This window comes from Nannobrachium achirus (genome assembly GCF_963921795.1).
Source record: "Nannobrachium achirus genome assembly, chromosome: 9".
Classification (NCBI taxonomy): domain Eukaryota; kingdom Metazoa; phylum Chordata; class Actinopteri; order Myctophiformes; family Myctophidae; genus Nannobrachium; species Nannobrachium achirus.
In genome coordinates, this window is record NC_137818.1 from 28,895,413 (window position 1) to 28,909,934 (window position 14,522).

Here is a 14,522-nt window from a genome sequence, read left to right on the forward strand (position 1 = left end):
TTTTTACTACTTTTGTGCAACGGCCTTGTATGATGAAGCAAGGCTTTGCTTTGAGAACTTTTGAAACTTGGAGATATGAGGTTTCTGCCCGACAGTGACGATTTACTTTGTTGGCCGCCCAGCCCCCAAAATGGAACAAAGGCCGACATTTTATTTTCCTAATGGCCGGCCTGGACAGGCTGGGAATGAACCGGCCGTTCGGGAGTTGTCCCGCTTTTCCCAATGGCCAGCACGTCCCTGCATTGGCCTATTGGCCCATTGGCACCACAATAACCTACCTGGCCTGGCATAGACCTGTGCTCGGAAGAGCACAGCTTCTAGTTAAATGTGAATAAGAAGGGCACAGTCCTGCATGCCTAACTGTGTGTCTATCCTAGTTATGATTTGATCTGGTTGTTTATTTCGAATATGTCATAAAAATAATAAATGTAAATGCAATGCAGGCCGTTGCATTACATAAGAAAACAAGTCAATATGGCATAACAGCGTACACCGTAATTTGTCATTTGGGAGGTTACCTGCAAGGATGTGATGGCCCCTTCAAGTCCGCACACAACACATGATAAACTTCTAAATCCTACTCACCACCTTCCAGGTCCGCAACAACCTCACTCCCCCTATCTCTCCTAGATCCTCCAATGCCCCCCCACCCCCCCACCCATTGCTTCAGGTCCGATGACATCAACCTCCTGCAACCCTGCAAATCCCCAGGAGTCAGGACCAAGCATCAAACCTGGGGTGACAGGGCCTTTTCAGCTTTCTTCTCACTCTTTTTGCTTCCAATCCACATTAAAGATTTCCCAACCTTTTCACCATTACAAAGGGTCAAAACTCACCTCTTCAGAAGAGGATTCTCTAGACCCCCAGCCCCCCACCATGTTTTTTATCATCTTTTGACACCACGGTAACACTTCGAATAATTATCATTTATAAATTGTTAATAGAACATTTACCCATTGTTAGTTAATGAGTTAATAGTGGCTTGCTAAATGTTTGTTAATAGTAAGTTAATTATTTAAAACAACGCCTCATAAATAGTTAATAGATCCTGTATACCTGGTATTATAGTAGCCTACTTACTAATGGTTTGTTATGTATCTGTTAGCTGATTAACAAATGTAACCCTCTCTGCTGCCAACTCCTCCTACTATCAGTAACACCAGAGCCCTCTTCTCTAGTCAGCCACCTATACTGGTACCTACAGCTGGACCTCCATCATCTGGCCATCAGGGGACCTACCGTATATACACAAATAAAAAAATGTTTTAACATTCCATTATTTAAAGGTTAGAAAATATGTTTATTAACACCGTGGCAATGGTTTATAGATCTTTATTGGGCCGTTATTCTAAAGTTGCAACTATTCCTCATCCTCCTATATAAAAATGTGTGGGAGGATGTGGGAGGATGTTGGTATGCCCATTGCCATATATGGAGACTGACTTGCATGGTCTTTTTTTTCTTTTTTACAAAGTACATCCTTGCCAAGTCAAATTCCTTGTATGTGCGAATATACTGATTGTGTTTATATGGTCCACAATCTTTTTATTATAAATTCGTCCAGAAGTCTCTTGAATGAAGGACGAACCATATACTCTCCCATCACACAGGTCACCACAGAGAATCCAAACTATGTGGCGCAAGACCAAAGGCAGCAAATTGGCTGAATGGTTGCTTGTGAGGATAAAGATATCACAGATCGGCACTGCGACCCAGTCATAAATGTACACCTCATGCCTGCACTGAGTGGTTCATCCGGTCTAGCAGCTCATGCCACGTGGTGGGCCAGTGATGGAAGGCCAGCTGGGAGCATGACCCAGGGGCTCGGGTGTAAGCGGGGCTCCTGGGGAAGTCCAGCTGCAGGCTGGCTCCTCCTGATCCTTGATTAAAGGTCATCCTGCTCCCACTAAGGGCCTGTAAGACCATGGAAGCCTGGCTCACTCCCAGCAAGTCACCCGTCACCAGCCCCTATGTGTGTCCAACAGGCTTAGGCCTGGCTCATGAGGGATGGAGAGGACCTGCAGAGAGGAGCCCCAGTGAGAGGAAAATCCTGGACACGCACCTCCAGTCAGTGCACAACACATACACCCACCCACGCACGCACGCACGCACGCACGCACGCACGCACGCACGCACGCAGCACCTCCAGCCACTATACACCACATACTGTAGATCCTCACCCCCACCACGCACTCACTCACGCACGCACGCACGCACGCACGCGCGCACACAGGACGCATAATAATGGTGGTACCCGGGGCCCGGTCATTGCAAACCCCCATGGAGGAGTGTGGCAGAACCATGCTAAATGGATTCCATGGAGGAAGAGATTTAAAGCTTTCATACGGCTCAGTGTGTTACAGGCTACTGCATCTGGGAGCTTTGATGGATTGTTCTCCAGTTCATTTCTGAAGATTTGGTTTTGTTGCTGGTGATCTGCTCGCAGCTCAGCGTTGCCTTTCTGTAGTGGGACTTTGTATAATGGGATGGGTTCCTATTCAGTTTTTTGAATGTGTATTTATTTTTCTATTTGTGATGTGCAGTTCGTCGTCATTTGGTTCCTATGTTTCATACTCTGATCTTTACAAAAAAGAACAAAGCATGCTTGCGTTAAGTATAACTAGCCTATACTTCAAATCATAAAACAAATGCTTTTCCAGGTCTTGATAGAGCCAGCATTGAGTACATCTGGCTTGAGTTTCATCCCAGGGCCATCATCAAAACTCATATAATCTCATGGCAGCATACTCAGACGCACAATATACGCACCCAGTAAAATCATCAGAGTTAATCTCCCCATTTGATAAATGGAGAAATGGATAATATTAGCATTTATACACTCCTAGAGTTAACTCAACACTGAGGATTTTATAGTGTAGACATGGGACTCAGTGTCAGCTGTGGAACTGTGGCGTGCTAAGAATATGGATAGCAGGAGATGTTGGTACAGATCTTGTAATATGATTGCACCTTGCTTGTTAACCTAACAAGTGTAGATGATTAAATTCAGTCACTTAATCCCTTGGGCCCATGGGCTCAAGGGGAAGTAGTTCCGGCATAGTCTAATCCAGGCCTTTCCGGGCATGGAACACTCCCCAGGCCACTCTACTGGGCTTTTGTGTCAGCAGGTATTAGGGCCACAAGTGCCGCCTGAGACTGCAGTGGGCACAGGATTGGGAGGGCCCTGGGCTGACCAGATTCAAAGCAGAGGGGAGGGGTGAGTTGAGGGTTTTCATCAGGGCAAAACTTTCTCCATCTCCTGAAGGCTACAACTGATAGAATAAGCTCTTCTGTACCAGTAGAACTGCTGTTTAAGAAAGATCTTTATTGATCTCGCGATGGAAATTCAGTCACCAAAGACAGGACAGCGAATACAGATTTACACGGTAAGAAAAGGCAGAAAAGTACTGTACATACAGCATGATAGAAAGACATCAGAGTTAATGCAATACCACCAGTAAGTTGGCAAAAACATTCATAGACAAATTAAAAAATATGCAACGTACAATACACAACACTATACACCCTCGGCAGTGCTTGCATAGAACAAGACAAAGGAAAATACTAGAAAAAGTGCTCTTCCAAGCATAGTTCTCCGCCAGGTCATGAATGTTAATGAAAAAGAGACATATTGAAATGTAAGTTTCACTGCAATTCATTTTCATCAATTTTGAGCAACGGACTGACCTCATGCTTCCTTCTATGTATGAGGAGTCCAAGCCGCTTCTTTTCACCTGAAAGGGGGAGTTTCCCCGGCTGTACGTAGCATGTGGAAGGAACATGTTATTCCAACCAGTCCTTTCAAAATATTTTTTTGTTCAAAACTGAGCCCTCCTGCAAACTTTGGAAGTCAATCTTAGCCAATCAGGATGGAATATGAAAAATAGGAGTACTGTCAAATTTTCTTTTTGCAAAAATCAGCCTCCTGGTGGCGCTATAACAGGCCCACGTGAAATCATTGGGGCAGAGTTTCTGCTCTGGTACCCAGGGAGTGTGCGTGCACTGTTTCGCTGCTATCGTGCCAACGGTGTCAGAGATGAGCTGTTCACAGACGGACGGACACACGGATAGACATTGTGTAAAACATAGTCTTGGCCATGCCTTTCGGCCTGGCGGAGACAACAGGCAAGAGAACGCACAGTAAGCCTTATAGAATCCATACCATACTGAACTGCTTATTATACATCTTCATAGCTAGCATCACAAAGGACTATCTCTATTGGTTGTCCCTCCGGGGAAGATGAATCTATGATTACCCCTGCTGCTAAACCTTCCAATGATCTCCAAGTGAATGGGGTTTGAGTGGTTGTCCATAATAGCGTCCAGCTTCCTCGCTATACACACCTTCATCGGCTCTTCCACCCTGTCCAGGGAGCTAGCTTTACTGACCAGCCTATTCAGGATGCTTGTGTCCCCGGCATTAATGTAACCTCCCATAGCATGTAATATTTTTCAAACTAAAGAGTAAGTAGCTAAGGAATTAGCGTGCTAGAATATACTTCAAAGTAACTTGGAGAAAAACATATTTAGCTTATCTAAATAGTCAATAAAATGTATGTGTAGAATAGATGTTAAGATAGATATTTAGAGCAATTGTTCTGGTGAATTGTTCTGACCAGGGGTCCTTGAAGGGGTTCCACAGGGTCCCTAGCTATAAGATTATATGGGTCGGAACTCGGAACCAAATGGACCCTTGCAATTTTCTCTCAAGAGTTAAATTGACACTGAGCATGTGCCTACTGCATATCAAACTGGAGGTCTGAAATTAAAATCACTGATATAGATTAATCTATATCAGTGATTTTAATTTCAGACCTATTAGAAGATGAAAAATAAAATGAAACCTTTGAGCATGCTTAAACTTTCACTTAATCGCTGCCACGTGCATTCAAGCACCAACACGTTGTGTTAAATAGTTTGACCTGCTACAGCCCTGGCCTATAAATTAATTCTGTTAAGTGGCAGCATACAAGCCCCCAAATTATTTATACCTTTACTATTGGTTGGGGAGTCACTTAGATAAACACAGCGGAGGTTCATCTCATCTGGCCCACAAAGAACCAGAGTGTGCCACCACCAATGGCTGCACTGAACTTTAACCCCGGTGGGTCACAGAGAGCATTTGTCCCTCGGTAATTGGACAGAAGGGCCCTTTCGCTCTTCATTTAACCTTTTGGGTCCGATTCTTTCTTCCACCACTGCTATAAAGCCCCTGGTCCTGACCCAGTGTTTTCAGGCCTATCTTTCCACCCCCATCACGGGCCTTTGAAAGCTGGAGAAAAGCTGGAGTGTGCTTGCCCTGTCAGAGACAATGGCAGAGTTAGTGACCCCTGACCCGGCAGGCTGAGGCCTTTCTTCCAGGATCAGGCTCTGCCTTTCGCTACGCTAGGTTATTGCACCACAGCTTGGCAACAGAATGAGAGTAAACACTTGTTAAGATTCTTCTTCTCCGGGTCTCACCCCCAACGTCTCTCGCTGTCATTCAGCTTAACGTTTTTTTCTCTTCTTTTTTTCTCCTCTGGCTTTCAGGGGTTTGGGGGTGTTGTTAAGGATGGACAGGAGTTAAAGGCAGGAGCCTTGTTTGAGATGCAGGCAGTGGCTTCACATTCCGTCATTCTGACTGCTCTTTGTCATGATTCCAGAAGGGACAGAAGCCCAGGTTGTCTCTGAGCATGGAGAAGCATGCATTTGTTCATGTCATTCAGGGGTGTCCAAATGCTGTCCGTGGACCAAATGCTGCCCAAGGACGCATTTTATATGGCCCGCGACTTCATTCCTAAATTGTATTATATTTTCCCAGAGTATAATTTGTCAGAATTCCTTGTTCCCTTTTGTCTCATTCTGAAGGGGTCAAAGAAAGACTATTTTATTGTATTTTTTACCTTGCACTTCTGGTAACATTTGGTAATGTGAAATAAGGCTGAAAGAAATGTGTGTTTTGTTCAGAGCACACACCTGACAAAAGACCATTGATATTAAATATTGATAATCATAATTAAATAAAAATGTTTAAAGCGATGCATATGTACGGTATAGTATGTGACTTTGTTATGGTCCGAAGAAACATTATGTCAGGAGACATATAGTCGGCCCTTGAGTGTTTTAATATTTTCTAATGTGGCCCCCTTTGAAAAACGTTTGGACACCCCTGATGTAATGTCAACCAGTAAGACTCCCTAATCGGGAAATAAGCGACCGTCAGGTCGCATGTACGGTATACACAAATTGGCCTGTAAGTGGCATTGGTTCCTGTGTGTAGGGGGATATGACTCTAGACATATACCGCTTTGTGTGATTTTGGGACAAAATCAGTAGGAGCAGTGTCCAAAAATGTATTTTAGACTGACGGACTGACAGCCGGTGGAGGTTTTGATAGTAACTGCGACCTAACGGTTGCAATGATTGTTGTACGTATATTATACCTGATTTACTTATATTATGTAGGGACAGATAAAAAGATATCGACAAGCATCAGATATATTATACCATTGCACTAATTTCCATTACTTTTTCCCAGATGTGCTTTTATTTATTTAATCAACAAAGTATCTTCAAGTACCTAAGGCACGACCGTAACTGAAAGGGTAGAATCTGAAGATCCCCGGTTTACACAGTTTCTCTATAGTTATGTGATCAAGACGGATCTGCCCGATATTTCATATTCCATCCTAATTGATTTGTCCGTTTTGAACAAAATGCCTCCAATCATGAACACATGTGTGCGATTTCCATGAAATGTTGCACGCATATTCCCACTAGGCAAAGGAAGAAATTGAACCCTTTTCACATTGACCTGCTATAGCGCCACAAGCAGGCAATTCTTTGCAAAACACATTTTTTGGAACAAAATGTCTCAAATCATGAATGCAGTGTCTAATTGCCATGGAAGACCCAAGAAGAAATGGCACACTTTTCACATTGGCCTATTACAGTGCCACCATGCAGGAGGCCACAATAACCTACTGTCGACCTGGCGGAGACCTGTGCTCCGAGGAGCATTTTTTCTTGTTATTTATATTATTATGGTATTGTTATTATTATCATCATCATTATTATTACAGTATGGACAAGTGCAAACATGCTAATCAAATTATGTATTGCATTTATCTTTTTTTTGTTCCTTGCTCTGTTCATCCTGCAGTTTATAATTAGAAATAACTCAAAGTAATATAATAATTATTACTAAGACTGTAGATTGCAGTTTACTATCAGAACCATCACAGCTTGTCCGTATAGATGTCATCAATATTAAGCCCATATCCAACAGGACATCATATGGGAATGCCCATATATGGCCAAGAAAGCCCATATCTGTGTGGCTGGTTCTACAGACAGGGATCTCCATGTATGGGCGTCACATGATGTCAGATGTCATAGACATCATAGGACTTTCACATAATGAATAACTGTTATCATGTTTGGGCTCTCACAGCATATCTCCATATACAGTACATGGATCTCCATACATGGGTACCAGGCGTCTCCATATATGGGTAACTGGTCCGATCACTGGCCAGATGACCAAGACATGACGCGACCTCGCCCTTTGGGGCGAGGTCACTTGTCGCCCTGAGGCGTCTTACTAGTTATTATTAGTAGTAGTAGTGTTAGAAGTAGTAGTAGTTATTGTAGCCTAGTAGTAGTAGTATTATTATCATCATTATAAAACAATTTCATAAACATTCCCACAAACTTCATTTGGGATATCTGCTGTGAGTCTTCCAAACCTAATCCAGCTACATAGGGATTTCAAGCCTTCGACAAGTACTTCCGTTCTCTAATCTCTTGCGAGCTGCCCTGAATCCTTGCGTATAACTGTAGTGCTGCCATGGAAACCCAGCCCAATCGCCCGCAGTGGTCACCGAGGTGAGGCTGGACATCATGTGTCCAGATGCCGAGCATGCGGACGCAGATAGAAGAGCATCCTGTGAGGAGTCCGGAACCATATGGGCTGAAAAGGACGCCTCTGCTGGCCTCCTTCTTGGGGACAGAAGCCCATTGTCCTCGCCCTGCCCTCCATGCCACTTAATGGTGCAGAACAGCATTGTACAGTATTGTAAATTGCACCCTGTTCCTTTCGCCCTGGCGGGTCCTCAAAGGCAGGACCCTCTCCCTCCTTTCTCCCCTCTCACTCCCTCTTGCTCAGTAGGTGTTTTAGTGCCTTCTCCTTTCATCCCTTTCTTAGGACGCCTCCTCCCTTTGCTACTTTTGCTGGATTGCTTAATGTTCTCTTGAGTGATGGGCTCTAATTGTGGAGGAACAATTAAGCCATCTGATTTCTCCCCTCTTCTCTTGTCGTGTCTGCTTTGTTTTAGAATGGTGTCGCTGGAGTACAGGAAAAGGATGGAGGTCACTTCAATATCTGTCTGGCCCTCAATGCAGAGACCCCCAACATGTGGTATTAAATCACACAAAGCTTCATGGATAGAGGCCCTTTAACCACTTAAGCCCTATATACTTTGTCGTGCGGTGAGTAGAACAAATAGGATATCTACAAGCTCTCAACACGTTGCATTGTGATGCGTTGTGAGCTTGTAGTTTGACAATTAATTTTATTAAAATGTTAAAGATTTTGAAAAGTTGCAAATATTTAGAACATGTTCGCCTATAATGTTCGCCAGATTTATACTTAGTTGTGTCCCGTTGTCTCACTTGTAGAGCTTGTAGATCTTCTATAGTCGGTGCAAGACAGAATGTGCAACTAAGTATAAATCAGGCTCAAGCTTACAACTGGTACTCCAAGATGTTCTCTCTCATCATCAGCTATAAGCTTGTTCAGACCGAGACCCCCAAAACAAGAGGTAAAAGTGATTTACTGCCCCCTTGTCTAATAATCGAACCACTTAAAGGCCCCCTCCTTGTAAGGCCAATAAAACTATCCCGCCTTCTGTTGGCATTAAGAAATATGCTCCCCTTTAATAGACAGGTGACCGAAACAGCTGGGGGACAGCTTTCGGCAAGATGGGTTGTCTGCACACGTTTAACCCGCCGCTCCTATTGTTCGTGTGATGTCACATCTGTGACCCTGTCTGCTCCCTTCTCCCATGTTGCCTTTCATCCCCTTCTCTGCTCATACCTTCCGCCCCATTTCATACTGTCTGGGTACCACCCTTAACTCTATGGCACCACCCTACACGTGGAACAGAGAGCCTACTTCCTGGTCCTGCAATAAAGGGCCCCCGCATCCTCATGTCTAATCCTGTTTTAATTTGACACTCCGTCCTACACACACACACACACACACACACACACACACACACACACACACACACACACACACACACACACACACACACACACGCGCTTCCCATGCAGGAAAGTACAGCGAGTGATGTGTAATGCAAAGTGATGTGTATGAATAGATCAGACAGCTATTCTTGGGTGCTTGGTTTTGAGGTATGCATGGTATAGTATTCAGACACTGTACACAGCAGTATTCAGGAATGTTCATTTACAGTAACTCACCCTATATCTGACTGTGAATGTTTAATAGCAAGAGGAATGTATTACAGGATTTTCTTACTGCATCTAGTTCTAGTCTTGTTGCCAATCAGAGAGTTTGGGGAAACAGGACACGGTCAGGTCACAGTCAGGAAACTGACACTGTCATCAACCATTGTCCTGTAGAAAAGCCATAATAGGTTTGAACACCACAACCTCGACACATGTGTTTTATCGGTGTCCCATCACATGTGTCCCTCAGAAAGATGCTAAAACCCAACCTGCTCTCAAGCATTACTTTGTGTACTATAGGAGAAGAAGAAAAACTAACAAATCAGTTTTAGGATGGATTTTCAAAGGCCTCTAGATGCGTCAGAAAACATTCAGATCCTGAATTGCATTGTGTATGACAAATGACAAATGACAAATGACAAAACATTTTGTTTAGGCAGGCTTCATATACAGTATGTGTACAGTCGCATGCACTGTAAGAACAGTGTTACTGTACATATACTGTAGTACAGTAAGAGAAAATAGGATGCAAAATATATTCCATTCAAATTGTATGTATATTCCTATGCATATTGCATTATGTATGTTGTTTTCTGATCACAAAAACAAAACTAATCATGCAAATAAAAAGTCCCTCATAGTTATAGGAATAGCCTTGTCCCTATCAGCAGTGGCAGCATATCGTCACTGTCGGGCAGAAACCTCGTATCTCCAAGTTTCAAATGTGTTCTTTGGTAAATTAAAGCCCCACTTCAATCATACAAGAGTGTCGCACAAAAATAGTGAAAATAGCAGATCCACAAGCACACAACGCCTCGCAGTGTGAGGCTTTTGTGCTTGTAGATCGGCTATTTTCCCTACTTTAACTCGTTAAAATAGCGGTTTACATACAAGGTTTCCACCCGACAACGATGATATTTTGCATCACAGCTAGTGGTTAATGATGTGCCTGTGCGGGCTAGCTGTGTGACAGCATCGCAGGGCACTATGGTGCTAATGAGAGGAGAGGACGGCCAGTCCTCCCCACCCACACATACACCCCTTTGTCTCTCCCTCGGCCCCCCCATCATTAGCTTAATGTGGCCCTCTCCCTCAAGTAAAAAGGCCACTGCACCGTTTGGCAATGGGTTCACAGATGCAAATCTCTGCCCGGTGCTAATGGAGGTAAATGAAAATTAATTGATTCTCATTCAACGGCCCTGTCAGTAGCCTGTGCTCCCTCTGTGTTTTCTTAATATGCAGACCTTGCTTCTTCGACAATGCTCGCTCACCCCTCCACCTCGCCAATTCAAACACATGGTAATGTACTTGCCATCGCTACGCAGGCTGAATGGCACAAAAGGGAGCAAGAGAATGCATCGTCTTGACACCTAGGTATGTATGAGATGTGTACATTTGCTCTCTGAACCTATACTCCACCCATGGGGTTGTGGCGTACGTGCTGCTCAGCTGGGAACCATCCATCTGCCTGGGACCCAGAGGTTTGGCCGGTTTTCATCAGATGTATCCAGAAATACATATATTAGGTGAGTTATTGTTGGAGAGTAAAGGAACAGCTGTGATTCTCAGAACCCCAGCATCCCTGCTACCATTTACAAATTGCCACTAGACAATGTGGGCCCTATTTTCGTCCATGCCTTAACCCTTATCCCTAAACTAAATCTAAATCATTTACTATTTTGACAGACAGACAGAGGTTTTGTGAAATTAAGCCGCAGTGCAGACTCGATTTGTAGGCCGCTTTGTGGCCAGACAATCCAGTAGCGCTGATAAGAGTCACATGAAAGCTTGGCCAAACAAATCAAACCAACTTGTTGCATCAAGTCCCATTCGTGACAGAATTGTGACCCAATCCGGCTAATCAAATCTTTGGATGCCATGTTTGTGGGCGTCACAAACATGACATCCCAACATCCGTTTGTGACGCCCATATTATAATTTTAATACAGGAGGATAGCTGGATTATACAGTGGTATAATAGATTATAAAGATTCGTAAAGATTTTATGGCAATTCATAATCACACTCTGCATCAATTATAGTTATAGAAACCATAATGTTCAAATTAAGACTGTATAATCTAGAGCAACTGTAATACCTGATCTTAAAGTATTTTAGTCAAACATATGATTCCTTATGACTGTTGATATAATACATCATTATGGGGGCTTATAACAGCTCTTATTGCACATTAAGCCTGCTTTATAATTAATTATGACGGTGTAATTCATTATAGATATGGGCTTCGTGGAAAGTGTTACTGAAATAACAGCCATAGTCACAACTTATCCTTTTGACACTTAGTGGGGGACAGAATCCCAGTAATTATAGGCCTGGACACTGCAGTGCATAGCCCCAGAATTGCCTCTAGGTGCACTTATGCTAATGAGGTATGATGGATGGAAATGTCACATGTAGCAGATAGGGTCTAAAACCCCCACAGTCCCTTCTGCTCCAGCACACTGTGCACCCCCTGTTTGTTTACCTATCAATCGATCACCCTCCATTTTCTCTATTGTGATTAACCAGGGCAGAGCTCCTTCCTCCTTTCTCCTCCCGACGGGGTGAGGAGCCAAAACAGGAGTGGTGAAACATTAACCAGAGTGCGGAGAAGTGACAGTGATGAAATGGGGCTGGAGGGATGATGGCACTGTTATCTACCAATGGGACGATTGTTCCTGGGCCTATAAACTGGATCCCCGGGTCAGCTGGGAGGTCAGAGTGGGCGTTCAGCTAGGTTTTATCTGTTCGATGAGACGGGGGCCGGGGGCTCCTTACGTTGATATATGAGAATGTATGATATAGTGCCTTGTAAGTAAAGGGGCAAAAATATATATGTGTATAATTTTGTGTGTTTTTGTTATAGAATATACATAATAGTACCAGCTGCAGCTATCAAATTGACGGTATCTGGTTGAATTTATGGAATGCTGAGAAAAATGAACACATTTGGTGTTTATCTCACCCAGTGGAAAACATCACGACCTCCCAGGAAGTGCTATTCATATAAAACTGAATCACATTCAGTGGCTGTAACCAATGACAGATAGCTTTACATCATTCCACAGACCGTACCGTGAGAGCACAGCGCCCATCAATTTAACAAGCAAAAATGTACAAAAAAGTGCGCCCCCTCCTCCGGGCTCACACACAAAATCACACAAAAACCAACACATTTCAGAATCTCAACCCAATCAAACCCAATAAAACCAACAAAGCTTTCGCCAGTTTTTTCTCCCTTTTTTTTGTTGAGTAGGGGTATGAAAGAGAACGAGAGATAGCCCTACAATGAAACCCAATGAAAGGAGGGCCATTTGCTAAGCTATCATTCATGAGGCATGGGTCCCATGCCTGTACAAGCTTGCTCCCAGCTCCACACACTTGTTGCCATTGTGACACACTGGCAGAGAGAAGTCTCTGTAGTCCCAGGGATCAATTCAACCCCTGACAACACCACACTAAACCAGGCTGCCATTTGTTCTGAGCAAACCCCCCAATACCCCCTCTCCCCATCTGTCAGGGGGCCCCCGAAGGACCCCTGTGTGTTAGTGTGCGTGCGTGCCTGCGTGTGTGCGTGCGTGCGTGCGTGTGTGCGTGTGTGTGAATATGAGTGGGTGGGAATGGGTGAGTGGGAGAGGAGGTTAATCAAGATTTTGGATGAGGAAGGGAGAGGCAGGAGGAGAAAGAAAGAAAGTGTGTTTGTGTCAGCAGTGCATGTGTGTGTGCTTGCTTGCATGTTGTTTGTCTGTATGTGTGTGTGTGTGTGTGTGTGTGTGTGTGTGTGTGTGTGTGTGCGTGTGTGTGCGTGCGTGCGTGCGTGCGTGCGTGCGTGTGTGTGCGCGCCACACGTGCGTGCATGCGCGTGTGCGTGCGTGGGAGCAGGCTGTGGTAATTATGCTGATTTCCCTTTTTCTTTCAACACTGCCAGAAAAATACTTTCTTGTTTTTTTCTGTGTGCGCGTTTTTCCTGCCCTTCACCCGGCCCAGTATCCTGTCACCTATAGCTGTTCACATTGTATGACGCGGCAAGGTGGTCAACGGGACAGAAACCTGGGAATCATGTCAATTATGGCCCTGGCTTGCTGCTGATATGGGAGAAAAGAAATGTGAGGGAATAAAAGCGAGGAGAGGGAGAAAAGGGAGAGGGAGCCAGACTGCTCTTAAGAGTACACCGCTGTGTGTCACACCGGCAAGCATGGCCTGACCCGACCACCGGTTTTGTCAGATCTCTTGTGACGTTCCTAACTAGATCCAGGGACGTGCTGGCCATTGGGAAAAGCGGGACAACTCCCGAACGGACGGTTCATTTCCGGCCGGCCCAGGCCGGCCATTAGGAAAAAAATAAAAATAAAATGTCGGCCTTCGTTCCATTTTGGGGGCTGGGCGGCCAACAAAGTAAATCGTCACTGTCGGGCAGAAACCTTGTATCTCCAGGTTTCAAATTTGTACATTTTTTTCGCAAAGCCCTGCTTCATCATACAAGGCTGTCGCACAAAAGGGGCACGTACCTTTTAGGCGAAGCCCGAACTGGCGAAGTGGGGAAATGTCCGATACCGTAGCGATCTGGCGAACGTCTTCTGGACAGGGCGTTTATCGTGCGCTTGCCCAGGCCTTACGGCCTGGGCATAAATATAACGATTGCATTCACCACAGCTTCGTAACTCGCGCGGCGCTCCGCCGGCCGCGCGGCCCTGGCCCGCTCTTCGCGGCCACTCGCGCCTGCGGCGCTCGGGGGCGAAGAGCAGGACCAAGGTCTGCTGGCCTTCGCGCCGCTTGCAGTGTCGTGGACAATCGATTCGCCAGATCGCTACGGTAGGAGACAAATCCCCACTTCGCCAGTTCGGGCTTCGCCAGAACAGGACTTTCCCGCACAAAAGTATTGAAAACAGCAGATCTACAAGCACACAACGCCTCGCAACGTGCTTGTAGATCGGCTGTTTTCACTAGTTTAAATCATTTTTAAAATGGTTTTGGACATACAAGGTTTCCACCCGACAATGACGAAATATAACTCATGTAATTGGCCCACTGGCTTGTCACTTGCCATGATCTGAAATGGCAAATCTTTGA